Here is a 14,987-nt window from a genome sequence, read left to right on the forward strand (position 1 = left end):
GTTTCTTTAACCGACTAACTAAAGTTTTAAAAACTCTACTGTCTGGTGGAAACAAGGAACGTGCTTTCAACAGCTGGGTAATGCCCCTATTAATATACACTTTCGGCATTCTAAAGTGGACTCAGACCGAGCTTGACGCCCTAGATAGAAAGGTCCGTAAACTACCGACGACATACCGGATGCACCATCCACGCTCATCTTTGATGAGATTATACATCCCACGAAAATGTGGTGGCCGCGGGTTTCTAAGTGCCAAAAACCTGCATAATCGTGAGCTGTATAACCTCAGAGAATATTTCCTACGTAAAGAATGGGCAGTGCATCAAGAAATTGTGGCAGTAGACAAAGGACTTACTCCGCTCTCTTTATCCAAAGAGAATTGGCGAAAACCGGTGAAAAAAAATCGCATGAATGTATGGAGAGGAAAAGAGCTTCATGAACGGTGTTATCGGGCTCTCTACTCGATTTCGTCTGTGACCTGGCTGCGATTTGGTGACCTCTTTGGGGAAACTGAAGGTTTTGCCTGTGCAATTGCTGATGAAGTTATCAAGACGAATAACTACCGGAAATACATCATGAAGGATGGCACAGTAGACATATGTCGGGCGTGCCATCATCCTGGTGAGTCTATCAGACATATTATTTCCGGTTGTTCTCGTCTTGCCAATGGAGAGTATTTGCACAGACACAACCAAGTAGCCAGGATTATCCATCAGCAACTTGTTCTTCGATACAATCTTGTGCATTTTGAAGTCCCGTATTATAAGTATACTCCGGAGCCAGTTCTAGAAAACAGCCGTGCCAAGCTCTACTGGGACCGATCTATCATCACGGACAGAATTATCATTGCTAATAAGCCTGATATTGTGTTGGTAGATCGGTTAGAGCGTCGGGAATTTATTGTTGATATCACCGTTCCATGTGATGATAACCTTGTGAAAGCTGAAATAGACAAATTGTCGAAGTACCTAGACTTAGCACACGAGGTTACTGACATGTGGGAAGTTGATTCAACAATATTTGTCCCAATAGTCGTTTCCATAAACGGTCTCATAGCAAAGAGCCTCGACCATCATCTCAAGAAGCTCTCACTTAATAACTGGATAAAGGGTCAGTTACAGAAAGCAGCTGTTTTGGGAACGGCACGCATCGTGCGGAAGTTCCTCAGTCTGTCTCCCTAACCACCGGCGGAATTGTCGTGAACCAACGCCGGCGGGACTCTATTTTTTATATTTATATTTGTAATATTGTTTTTTTATAAATATAAATGTAGAAAATAAGATAAAATTATAATAAAGAGAATAGTAATAAAATTTATTGCCTTGAAATTAATTTAAGTATACAATATCAGCTTATTACAAACATACATTAAGACAAAAGTGAGTAGGCTCAGCTTATGCTGCTTGAAATAATATTTTCATGCAGCGTTGGTTTTCAGCCATTCCCATCTCCCTAAGGTGTAAGGTGGGATACATAGTAAAGAGGGCAAACTAATAACGATTACAATGCAGATCTAAACTTTTTCTAAATATATCAACCTCTGTTTTTTAATAATTTTAATAATTTCATATTGGGAAATTGAATTGAGATGTAGTAGCTCTTTCAATTCTTAACAATATGTTATTTCAAATATTGTTTTCAAATTTAATTTGAGTTAGTGTTAAGTTGTCATCAGGAAGGATTTCACAACATGAGCTCGTTATATATTAGGTAGTGATGAAATTCAGTTGAATTGGTCGCATAACAGTTGATGATATTATGCTCTTATATGATAATAATAAATATTATATTGATATATTTTCTTACACTCGTGGTGTTACACATTTAAATTAAACACTTTTTAAAAGATTAAAACGCGTGTAATGGTAACTTTGGTTTTACATTAGACTTTTAGTTTAAAAAAAATTTAAATTAAAAGATACACAAATTTCAATACAGAAGACGGTCTAAAGTTACTAAGATCTGGGATCCAATAATATCTAAATTTAAACCCACAAGTACACCTACCAAAAAACAACTACACCTACCAAAAGACACTGTCAGTAAATTTTACAACAAACCATCTGTCTACAGCAAATCCCACCTCCGAGACAATAAATGGGGATAAACTTCATAATGACAACTACCTGTGACAAGTACTATCTTGATTCATTTCATTTGTAGTCCAAAGAGGATGTTAATACTACGTAATAAGAGATGGAACTGCATAAGTAAAAATTGATATTTAGTTTAGTATGCACGTGCAGTGATTTGATATAAGTTTGAAATAGTAGTAATTGTAGTATGGCGATTGGCCACGAAGTATAATCCGGCAAGTTTGAAAGCGAACAGTTGTTAAAACGTAGTAGATTTCGTGTATCTCCGTTTTTTACAAGATTATAGCCGTTATCTGTCAACCTATCAATGACTGCACGATTCATACAATCGCCTTTTTCTTAGAGAGATTCGCTAGGCTGCAGTGAAAACGTGATTATAGCAAAAATGTAATATTTTACGCAAAAACTAATGTAAAAACAACTTTATAATTACACGCGTTTTAATATAAAGGAAAAAAGTATAAATATAAAAATATATATAAAAAACAATATAACAGTTAAGTAAAAGTGTTTTATTTAAATGTTATCTTGTTTCTTATTTTATTATTAGGACACCGTGCATGATTATTAATAAAGTTGAAAATGAATCAAATTGATACCTTAAATAATTATTAAATACCTACTTATGATAAGCTCCCTATATTTTAATAATAATAATTAAAAGGTTTATTTGGTTCAAAAAGCTTACAAAAATCTTAAAACTGATAACAATATGGAAATTAAAAGACCAAAATAGTGTCAAGTCAGCATTATATTAAGAATTTTACTTCTCAACGCTTTGCGGTTTTGCAAGTGTGAAACATCATAAGTAAAGTAACAACAGTGACATCTGAAACCGGAGATTGAGTAACAGTTTTGCATCGAAAAGCTAAAATTGTGGAGCGGATTAAATTTACAGAATTTCTCTTTGAAGCGTTCTTCCTCACGTAACTCATTATTTCGTTTCAGAACATTTCGTACGACTCCATTTATTATTCCGCATGAGTCACATGAAACGTTCTGATGATTTCACATTTCAATGGTATTAACATCAGAATATTTTTATTTCAATGTTTGTTAGAGGAGATTCTTCATAAATTAACATTAAGATCTACGTACTAATATCTATCTACGTAGTAATATCATCGCTTAGACTTCAACTTTTATTATAATTAAGTTATTAACACGTTTAATATAAATTATTTCGTAATTTTTTATGTTTAAATTACCACCGACTTGAAAATGTTCTTGATGTTTTGAAATCAGTGAAGTTTGTAATTCTTTACTTCGTTAGTACACTCTATCTAAACTTATTAACAAATCTATACTATGTTAAAAGCAATCGACGTTTTAATACTAAAAATAAATAAAATAATATATTAAAATTAAAAACAAGAAATATACTTGGCTAACCCTTTTATTGCTAGCATTTTATTAAGATTTTATTAAACGAAATATTGTAAAAACTACGCAAACATAGTAGTATAGAAATTAATTACTTTTATTACCAAGGTATTCAAGCAATTTTGAGTAGGCGTACGTAAAGTACGAAAAACTTTGTCTTCCCCACAGTAATTTGTCATATCTCGTGGAACTTTGAAAGATTTATTAAGCCTATTAATAACATAGTGAGTTACTTCATGGTTTGGAATTCAATTTCAATATGTTCTTGTTAAACCAATTTGTGTCAGAATAGGAAGATTCCGGAGGAAAAGGAGTTTCACATATAATGAAAACTCTCAATCTCATAATCTCTCAAGTTAATCATAATTACAAAATAACATTGAATTCTTTATGATTTATATTATTTGAATTAAAAGTAAACTAAGAATTTCTGGTTATAATTAAAAGTGATTCAAATAAAAATAGAGCCTATCTGTCTCAACTTCTCCGCCTCAGCGAGAAAATTTATCAAAATCATACCAAATTTGTTAAAGTACCCGCTCGGTAAATGATGAGGAATTTTATTGGAACACTTTCGCTGACGTTGCAAGATTACAGTGAACTCTGAATTTCTTGAGTGAATTTTTATATTTCATGATGGAATCCATAAATATGAAGTAATTTCGTTGAATTTATTCATGCTCTGCTAATATAATAAAAGGAAGATTTTATATAATTTGCATTATATAGTTACTTATAAATTAAGCGAAACATGCAATTGATGCCATGTTACTTTTACATTTATAAATGATGGTTGTTACTCAAAAATATGAAAAAAAACAACATAAATGCTTATTTACAGATATAATTCCAAAAACTAAACAAGTTATACATAAATTTGACTCAGATCATTAGAACATAGTATGAGTGAAAAATTAATTCAAAAATAATACCCATAACAAAAAATAGGATAAAAGTGATGCAAGAATCTTTATTACTTCTGTTTTTATCGAACAACCTGTCTTCAAACGAAAAGTATAATTTATTTTTTCATTCTTTTATCGACCTTTTTAAAGAAATATTTACACCTAGATCGAATAGGGTCTCGAATATTTTAACGTTCAGCGAATGGGCAACACCTGACTTACATAAACGGAGGAAAACAATGTATGGGTTATATAGAGAAAAACAATTCAACAGAAGCGATACATTCGGAATACTGAATCTCGAAATCTCGAGCGATTGCCAATTCCGTGGCCACCTGGAGGGCAAAGCCAAATTGGCTTCGAAGAAGCTGGGCGTCATCAATACATCAAGACATCACAAGTAAGAATATCATCCCCACCATCTGGATGTGTGGCGGTTTTCAAGGAGCTCCACAGTGCGGTTTTCAAGGAGCTTTCTTCCACGTGCTACAAAGCTGTGGAATGAGCATCCTTGTGCGGTGTTTCCGGGACGATACGACGTGGGTACCTTCAAAAAAAGCGCGTACACCTTCCTTAAAGGCCGGCAACGCTTTTGTGATTCCTCTGGTGTTGCAAGAGAATGTGGGCGGCGGTGATCACTTAACACCAGGTAACCCGAACGCTCATTTGTCCTCCTATTCCATTAAAAAAAAAACATTTAAGGAATATGTTAAACAGTACTCAAAGCAGTTTAGAACCGACTGTCTCTTAGCTAAATCCAAATTTCTAAGTTCGAAAATCCAAAATAGCATAAATAGAATAAAAACTATATGGGATGTTATTAATAATGAAACACGACGGTCAAGTCGAGTCAATAATAAGCTCAAATTACAAATAAAAGGCAAACTTTTAAACGAAGACACTGAAGTAGCCAACGCTTTTGAATTATATTTTACCAATATTCCAGTCTCAACAATAAAGTAATTGAATTCCTCAACGACCTCCGCTGTTGGTAAAATGAAGAAAAGTGTACCGGAATGTAAAATTAATTTTAAATTTTTTCATATAACTATTACATTAAAAGGCATAAAAGGCATTTATTTTCTCAAAATTGTTTCCTTTAGAATTATTTTTGATGTCATTTCTTATACTACTAGATACTACTACCGCTTCGGAAACAAATGGCGCTCTGAGAGAGAAGAAGCGGCGCAAGAAACTCTCCCAGCATTCTTTTTTTTTTGCGCTCTTTTCAATAAAAATATACAATATTGTACAGTCATTTCTATCGCTATAAAATAATCACAATCTAGTCCCAGGCTGTCCCATCATTTAGATATTCAGCAGTGGAGTAATAGGATTTACGACACAGCCATTTTTTTATAAAGCATTTAAATTTATTTATAGATAATGCCTTAACAGTGGCTGGGACCTTATTATAGAAGTGTATACATTTACCCTTAAAGCTATTATGTATCTTATAAAGCCTACTAGAATTAGTTACAAGCAATCCTTTATTTCTAGTGTCATAATAATGAAAATCACTATTAAGAGCAAAAAGGTGACGATTTTTGTGAACATATATTAAATTTTCATAAATGTACTGACAATGAACATTCATAATATTTATTTCTTTCAATTTTTCTTTGAGACTGTCTATAACCAAGCTGATGCACGAACAGCTCTCTTTTGCAGAGCAAACACTATATCAATGTCAGCAGCATGACCCCATAGTAATATACCGTACGTCATGATGCTGTGAAAATAACTGAAGTACACTAATCTAGCGGTCGCAACATTCGTGTACTCTCCAATCTTTCTAACTGTATATGCCGCAGAGCTGAGTCTATCTGTTAGATGGGTAATATGTGGACCCCACTGAAGCTTTTTATCTAACGTGATACCCAGGAAGACCGTAGTGTCCACAAGTTCCAATCTCTGGTCATTTATAAATACGTTGGTTTGTACCTTCCGCTGTGTTTGGTGAAATGAACCGTAACTTTGTTTTTTTACTGTTTAAGTGCAGATTAGTGAAAAGAAACTGATTTTTCTTCATTAATTTACAAAAATGCATTTGTAGCTGTTGAAGCAAAAGTTTTTCAAAAATTTTACGAAAAACAGGCAGCACTGAAATAGGTCTGAAATTCACAGGGTCAAAAGAACTGCCCGATTTAAACAAAGGTATAACTTTGCAGTATTTCATCAGGTCAGGGAACACACCCTCATCTATGCATTCATTAAATATTATTGCTAATTCAGGTGCTATAATGTCAAGTATGTATATTACAATATTAGTCGAATGTCCCCATAGGTCTTTTGTATTTTTTAGGTTAATTAATTTGAAGATTTTTATTATATCGCTATATGTAACATACTTAAATTTCAAATCAGTGGAAGATACTGGTACGTGTAATTTAAGCATATCATGTGCTGCTTTTGGTGAAGAGTTAAGGTCTTTGGTCGTGACAATCAGGATTTCGGAGAAGTATTTATCAAATTCATTTGCAATTTCTATTTCCGAATTTGTAACGCGATTATTAATATTTAAACAGATAGAGGTGTTACGGCAATTCGATCTATCAGTTTCATTGTTAATTACACTGCAAGTCGCTTTTACTTTGTTATTACTGTTTTTAATTTTATCTGCAATGAAACGTGTTTTCGCTTCATGACAAACTACTTTAAAGAGCCTGGAGTATTTTTTTACATATATTTTAAATTCTTCACTGTTATTGTAATGTTTCTCATAATAAAGGTCATATAAGCGTTTACGACTTTAGCTGATGACTCTAACGCCAATGTTCTGCAATACGTAATATATCTATACTAGCTGCCCCGACAGACGTTGTTCTGTAGATAATAAAAAAAACTGTTTTATACGAAATTGCTAATAATATTTCTAAACATCAAGAATTATTTCGTAAAATGCTCCCTGTTGTTATAATGAAATTGCTTCACAGCGGAACTGTCAAACCGTGTGTCACTTAATTCTCTCATAGAAAATATGTCCATACAAAACAAATATTGATAATAAAATAATTATGGGTCCCAAATCGAAATAAAAACTATCGTATCTCTCAAGTTGGACCAAATAGCACTCCATGAAGTAATCCCCACTAAATTCCGTTCATTAGTTTAGGAGTCCATCGCGGACAAACAACGTGTCACGTAATTTATATATATTAAGATTACAGCAGCTCAAAAACAGTTCAATTTCTAATTCCTTACTTGAGATACCTTGTATATACTCGTGAACTATATTTATGAGCTTTATATTATGATTATCCCTAGCAGTAACATTGATATTTGGTAAATATTGCCTATTTTGTATGATATTGCAAGAGTTCTCCTCCCTTGTCAAATAACTTAATTTAAATTAATTAAAGAAAAATCTTCATCGTTATATTTTTGTACATTAGTACTAATACATTCCCGAGGCTTGTATGTCGATTATTTTACAATTTTGCCCAATAGAGGCATGTTTATTAAATAATACTACAGAGGAAGTAGTTTGTTGACTAAGACTATAAGCTACAAAAGTAGCCAGCTGTCGCTTAACTCTAAATGGTAGGTATAGGTTACCATTGGCTATTTTCAGTTTATAATTAATGAATTTATTTGTGTCAAATAAAATTTTCATTGTTGTGGAATGTCGCATTATACAAAGTTGTATTTAATTTAAATATTTTTCTATTTTGCTCCTGTGTCAAATCCGAGGAGTATGGGAATGTACACATCATCACTTTAGATTTTGTGTTATTGGAACTATTAATTAATTTTTCTATATTTTTAATAAGGTCCTTATTTCTAATATTATGAGAGTTATTACCAAACGTTATACCTATGATCTTTTCTTTTAGATTTATTTTTGGTATGGAATTTATGAGGTTATTGAAAGTTATATTGGATTTACATATATTTATCACCTCACAATTCTTTGCAACTGCATTATTTAATAAAGGTCCAAACCCTTGGCCAATTTTGTCTGAAAATAATGTAAACCTATTTGATCCACTTTTATCCATACTTTGACTAGTTTTTAATGGGGATACACTTTGTTCTTGATAATTTTCTAATGAATGTATATGAGTTGTGCTGGAGTAGTGGCACATATTATTATTGTTTATAAAGGATTCAAAGCGTTCCATGTTTTCATTGCCTAATTTAATTAAGCAATTATTAAAGTATTTACCTTACTTAAAGTCAAAAGAGCCAGTGACTTATGGGGTGCCTCAGTTCATATTGTTAAATCATTAATTGAAATTATTGCTCCTGACTTGGCCTTAATTTATAACAGCTGTATTGATGAGAGTGTTTTTCCTGATTTACTTAAATATAGCAAAATTAGTCCACTTTTTAAATCTGGCAGTGTAACTGATCCTAATAATTACAGACCTATATCAGTCTTACCAACTATAAGCAAAATTTAAAAAATAATATTTTACTGAAGTTGACGACACAACTTTTTAATGTAAACAACTTAATGTATAGAAATCAATTTGGTTTTAATCGAGGTTCATCAACAACTGATGCTGGTGTCGAATTAATAAAGAATATTTTTGATGCTTTGGAAGATTCTTTTGATGCTTTAGGTGATTTTTGTGACTCGACAAAAGCGTTTGATTGTGCTCACCATGAGACTCTTATTAATAAATTATATCATTACGGTGTACGAGGAGTCTCGCTGAAACTATTAGAATCATATTTACTAGGTAAAATCCAATTTGTTAATGTAAACGAAAAGCAATCTTCTGGTTCTATGGCCTCAAAGGGCGTACCTCAAGTCTCATACTGGGACCTTCCCTGTTTCTGGTATATTCAAATTCAAATTCAAATATTTTTATTAAAATAGGATGTGAAATCACTTATTGAAAGTCAAAAAAACTACCACCCATTCCAAATTGAATGCCTCAGGCCTGAGAAGAATGGGCGCAACAAACTCAACTGGCTTTTTTTTTTCATCAAAAGTATGTTTTACAATTAAAGTAACATTTACAAAGTAATATTCTACAATTGGGGGGGGCTACCAATACTGCATCGTCCTGAACGTGGTCGCCATTCGAGGACATCGCTGCCCCAGCGTTCATCTGTCCGTCGAGGTATGTATCCTGCCCACTGCCTCTTTAGTTTTGTAATCAATGAATCTCCTGAAGACGATGATAGCTGCAAAAGTATAAACTACAGCGCAGCTAACAATGCCCTTCCCCCCACTATGGTATTTTTGTGCCGCCAAATCGTAATCCAAATGACAAATAAAAAAAACATACTATTATCAGCACAGAGTTCCATTTTCTATATTTAAGAAAATATATTATAATATTGTTGACAAATAGCCATTTTAAAAACTGTCAGTGTCACCCTTGTACCCTTTCAATAGTGATTCTAAATACTATTCTTGGGTCTGGAATCTAGTGGAGTGAAGAGCGCTATTTTAATTTATCAGAAATAGTTTATACCTTAAACATAGATATCATCAACATGACCGTGGAATACAGTTACTGCTAGCTCCTCAAACAATGTCTCCGAGATAAGATGTTTATTGTTAGTGTCTGCTTCAGATAAAATATATTACAAATCGTAAACTTAAAATTGCATTTTCATTGCATTCTCAAGTTTATGAGACTGCTATTTAGATCTATGGAACAGTTTATTTATCTATTTAGTCTGGCCATAATTAAATACTGTTACAGTAAAAAAAAAACAAATAATTTAATGTCATTTGTAATACCATAAAAATATTAAATTTTACATCAAATTTTCAGTTTTGCAAAACTGTAATGCAAAACATTTTGACGATATTTGAAATTATAAATAAAATATAATTGTTTCCGAATTAACTTTATTTTATATGTCTGGCCACGATTTACGTATAACGTATAATGTTTTAGTGCATTACTTGATTTAAAAAAAGCTTTGACACATTGCTCTTATCTTGGACAAATACTTGCCACGTTTAAATTACTGTGTTCTGTCTAGGACAGGGCCACAAGAAATAACTTTTAAGCTGTGATAAAATCACAAAGTGCCGTTTTAAAAGTTACATATTTTCACCCAACACCCTGTCATTCTGAGGAAACAACAGGTGGTAACGATTTTTGTACAGCCACAATAATAATAATAATAATCATTTATTTCGGACACTATACATCCATAAGTATTAGTTATTAAGTTAGAAACAATTATTCTTAGACTAAGTTAGTAATGTTAGTGGTAGTGTTAGTAATTGTATGTTAGTTACAATTTTTCTTAAAAATTATGTTAGTAAGGTTAGTTATTTTCACAATAAGTTGCACCTAGCTAGAGGCGCATGCAAACCTATCCAATGCCTCAGCAGTGGGGAGTCCCACCTGCATGCCAACGCGCTTAGGATAGTGTTGGGGCTAGCCTGGAGCCTGTTCATTAATGATGCGAATCTTTTTCTAATGATCGCGTAAAAATCATCAACGCGCGCCTCCGCAAACATGCCGGATGCACTACAAAACCTAGGCAGCCCCATCACTACCCTAAATGCGTCATTATATTGCACTCGCAGCGCGTTGTATGCCCTCTGCGTATAGCCGGTCCAAAGGCTGCACGTGTAAAATGATTGGCAATAAGCCTTAAACAGAGTTATTTTTACTTGTTCACAGCAACGCGCAAACCTTCGGGCCAGCATATTACAGCGGACAGGCAACGCCCTACGTTCCCTCTCTAAGTCTAGGATATCACTTAGGTTATCGGAGACCCAGTGGCCAAGATATTTAAACTTCGTTACCATATTTAGTGGTGCGTTACACAGCGATAGAGGTTCTTTATGTTCGTAAATTTTATTACCCGACTTAAATATCATAAATTCTCTTTTAATTGTATTGTATCGAAGACCATGGGCCTCCGCATTACGTTCACATATTCTCAGCAGCTTTCTTAAACCCTTCATTGAGGGGCTCAGCAGAACCATGTCATCTGCGTAGCTGATGTTGTTGACACATACACCAACCACGTGACACCCAATCCTGGTACGGCTGAGCTCCTCAATGAGGGAGTTTATGTACAAATTAAAAATACGAGGCGAGCTGATCCCCCCCTGTCTCACCCCGCACTCCAGACCAAAGGCATCCGAATAGGCATTAACTCACTTAACCACGTTTTCTTGATTATCGTACCAGAATTTTAGGAGCGAAATAATGTCATCTGTTACACTAGTATCACGACGTAATTTTTCCCACAAGATATTATACGACACCATATCGAACGCCTTCGATAGGTCTAGATAGCAGGCGTAGACTGGTGTTTTTCTTGCCGTGAAATATTGGACAGTTTGCTTGAGACACAGTATCGCAGTTTCGGCTGATAAGCCTGGTCTAAAACCGAATTGGGCATCATTTAGTTCTATACCACTGCTCAACTGCTTGTCAAGCAAACCGTCCAATACCTTAGCAGTAACTGTCGCTAATGAAATAGGCCTATAGTTAGACATATTTGCTACATCGCCAGTTTTGTTCTTCACAATTGGTACAACAACGGTATACATTAGGTATTTTGGTAAGTAAGAATGTCCCACAGATATCGTGAAAAACATGGCCAATACTCGATATAAATGAGGACCTGCGTATTGCAGATGTTCAATGCTGAGACCGTCATGGCCCGGAGTTTTACCTTTAGTCATATTTTTAACCACACTAGCGACATCCTTGACAGTAAAGTGTGTAACACAGTCATCCATAGAGGTCTCAGCATTCAACATCCGCTGAGCTGATGATGATGATGATGACAGTGGAGATTCCATCCTAAAGTGGGTTCTGAAAGCATTTGCTATCTCAACGGCATCATATTTGTCAGCGACGCAGACCTCAGGGAGCACCTGAACCTGAATCTAACTCTTTCGTGCATTTCCAAAATTTGCTAAAATTTCTGCCAGAGTGATGCTTAGCGATGGCATCCATTTTTACTTTTTGCTCATTATTCTAGCACCTCTTAAGTTTAGTCTTGAATATTTTACGAGATTCTTTCATATTTTCATAAATGTAACCACAATCGGGTTTATTGTAGGACAACCATAGCTTATACCAGTGTCGAGCTCTCCCGTGTGCCTCCCTGACATAATCATTCCAGCCTGTGACATGTTGAAATTTATTCTTAGCGTTTTTAAAATTACTACTTATTGACGCGTCTGTTAAGATCTTAATTATTTTATTATGCATCATATCTATACCCATTTTACATTTTAAATTACTACATCTCTTATCAGCACACTCATGAAATTCTAATGGAAAATTAAAGTCTTTTAAATCATTATTACATTTGTCAAAATAACTGTTAATTTCAGAAACATTTCTGCGGCCCCAAATTATTTTATTATACAAATAATTTTTTGTATGAGACTGCGAAACCTTCGCTTGAATTAAGTCCAGGTTACATTCAATCATTAGAGGTAAATGATCAGACCAATAAGTGTCCTTCAACACTGACACACAGCGTATTGTTTGTCGCGCAGCACTAGTGACGAGACAATGGTCTAGCCATCGTCTACAGCTATGAGCGTCACTGATAAAAGTGAATGTGTCACTATCGAGTAAATCCATGTCCACACACGACCACGACTGATCGCAACAAAAGCTCACCTGGGTGGGCATTAAAGTCACCAAGCACGTAAACGGATTCTACATCGTTACCTTCGATAATTGCACAGATTTCACTCATACACTGGGTGAACTCTAATAAATTGTCACTGGAGTCCGTAGGTATGTACACCGAAAATATTAAAAGCGATTTGCTTTGAACTTGAATCTTTATTGCAGCAAGTCGTACACTATTACACGTCACTACTGATACACACGGGAACGTAGACTTTTTCTGCAGCTGTTGCGCATGCGCGCCGGTCGCTTCGTTCGGTTGAGGCGGCGTGCGCGCAGATGATTGACGCGGCGCGCGGCCGTTATCAATATTTTTAATTTTACTGTCGCTTATTGTGACCTGTTCGATGTCTTCCTGCAATAATCCCATCGGCCCACTATCACACGCTATAATATTATTATAATTATCGAGTAAACAAGCACCTTGCTTGTAATTTATGTTACAATAATTAACCGTGTTTTCAGCCGCCTGTGTACTTTTTATATTATCTATATCGCATTTCAATATGTCGAAATGCTCCTTTGCCACATAGTTGCTTTTGATATCGTTTATTTTCTTCTTCAATAGCAGTAAATCCTTAAGTAACTGTGTAGGATCTACGTGGTCATAAAGAATCGGAGGCAACTTGTAAAGGTCCCGAGCGACAAAAGTTGGTAATTCCTCCGAGCCACTTTCTTTAAGCAGACTGATTATATCATCAATATCCCGTGCTGATTTGCCATCCCTCCTGCGTGTTTTCTTACGTTTAGCACTCGGCACAGAATCAAAAAGGAGGTTTTTAGCAGTCACGATATCCGAATCCGAAAAACTTGTAACACAGATCCGACTGATACTCTGTTTGTCCATCACATCTATTTTATTGCTTATGAAAGCTAACACTTCGTTTATAAAGATGTTGCAACTTGAACACTTCACTACTTGAGACGACATATTATTTGTTCACTTATTTTATGCTCATAATCGACACACGACCCGTCCGCTAGCGTGCGCGCGCGCGACTCCACAATAAACTGAAAAATTTGAACAGGAATATATGCTTCTGAAATCGGCAGTGCCCCAGGGCTCTAGATTTTTTTTTTCAGATACACCAAAACAGAGAGTTCCGTACAACAAACAATTCCTTCACCAAGTTCTGACCCTTTCTATTTGGCTTACAAGATGGTTTATTTTGCATAGTCTTATAGCCTGTTTCAAAAGCTTTCAAACACATTTACTCAAATCAACCTAACTATAAGCAATCTATTAATACACGTAAAATAATACGCAAAGACAAACGCTGCGCGAGCGCCAAAATCACGCCGATCTGAGACATACCGCATGATCAGAGTTTTCCGAAACTATATTACTAACGCAACGAAATACTGTAATATGCTGAACAAAGTTGAAGGAAAGCGAACAAAGACATGGCAATCTAATTAGCCCAGCAATTAACAAGCTTCCAAAAGGAAAACACTAAAATTCAAGCTAACTATTGCTTGACGGCACAGAAAGGCGCATAATATTGCAAAGGTGAACTAAAAGCAGCTGAGTTAACAATGTTAAGGCGAGCGAAATTGAGAGCTTACCTCAGCGTGATGGAAAATATAACAAAATTAGTTTATGTATGCATCGACATAATGTTTATAACAAGGTTCAAAACTGAATCGCTGTTTGTATGTTTAAGTGAAGAAATTCCAGAGTCGGCTTGGTCTTGTGTACCTACCTGTAAAATATTGCACCTCACAAAATATGTCACAAATACTTAAGTGGCTATGTGTTTAAATCAAAATCACTTTATTCATGTAGGGTAAAGAAATGATAATATTTATGAATGTCAAAAGTTTTCTTTTTATCTAACATTTACTGCCATTTCGTAAAAGGATGAGCTTTAATGAGAAGAAGTTGCAAGAAATTTATTGCCACTCTATTAAATCTACATTTATCGTTTTACAATTCACTTCAATTACAATATATTATGTAAAGTGATGCAACAAAAAAACTCAAACCAAATATTTAATGCCATACACGAGTAAGT

The sequence above is a fragment of the Leptidea sinapis genome, chromosome 9 (assembly GCF_905404315.1).
Source record: "Leptidea sinapis chromosome 9, ilLepSina1.1, whole genome shotgun sequence".
Taxonomy (NCBI): domain Eukaryota; kingdom Metazoa; phylum Arthropoda; class Insecta; order Lepidoptera; family Pieridae; genus Leptidea; species Leptidea sinapis.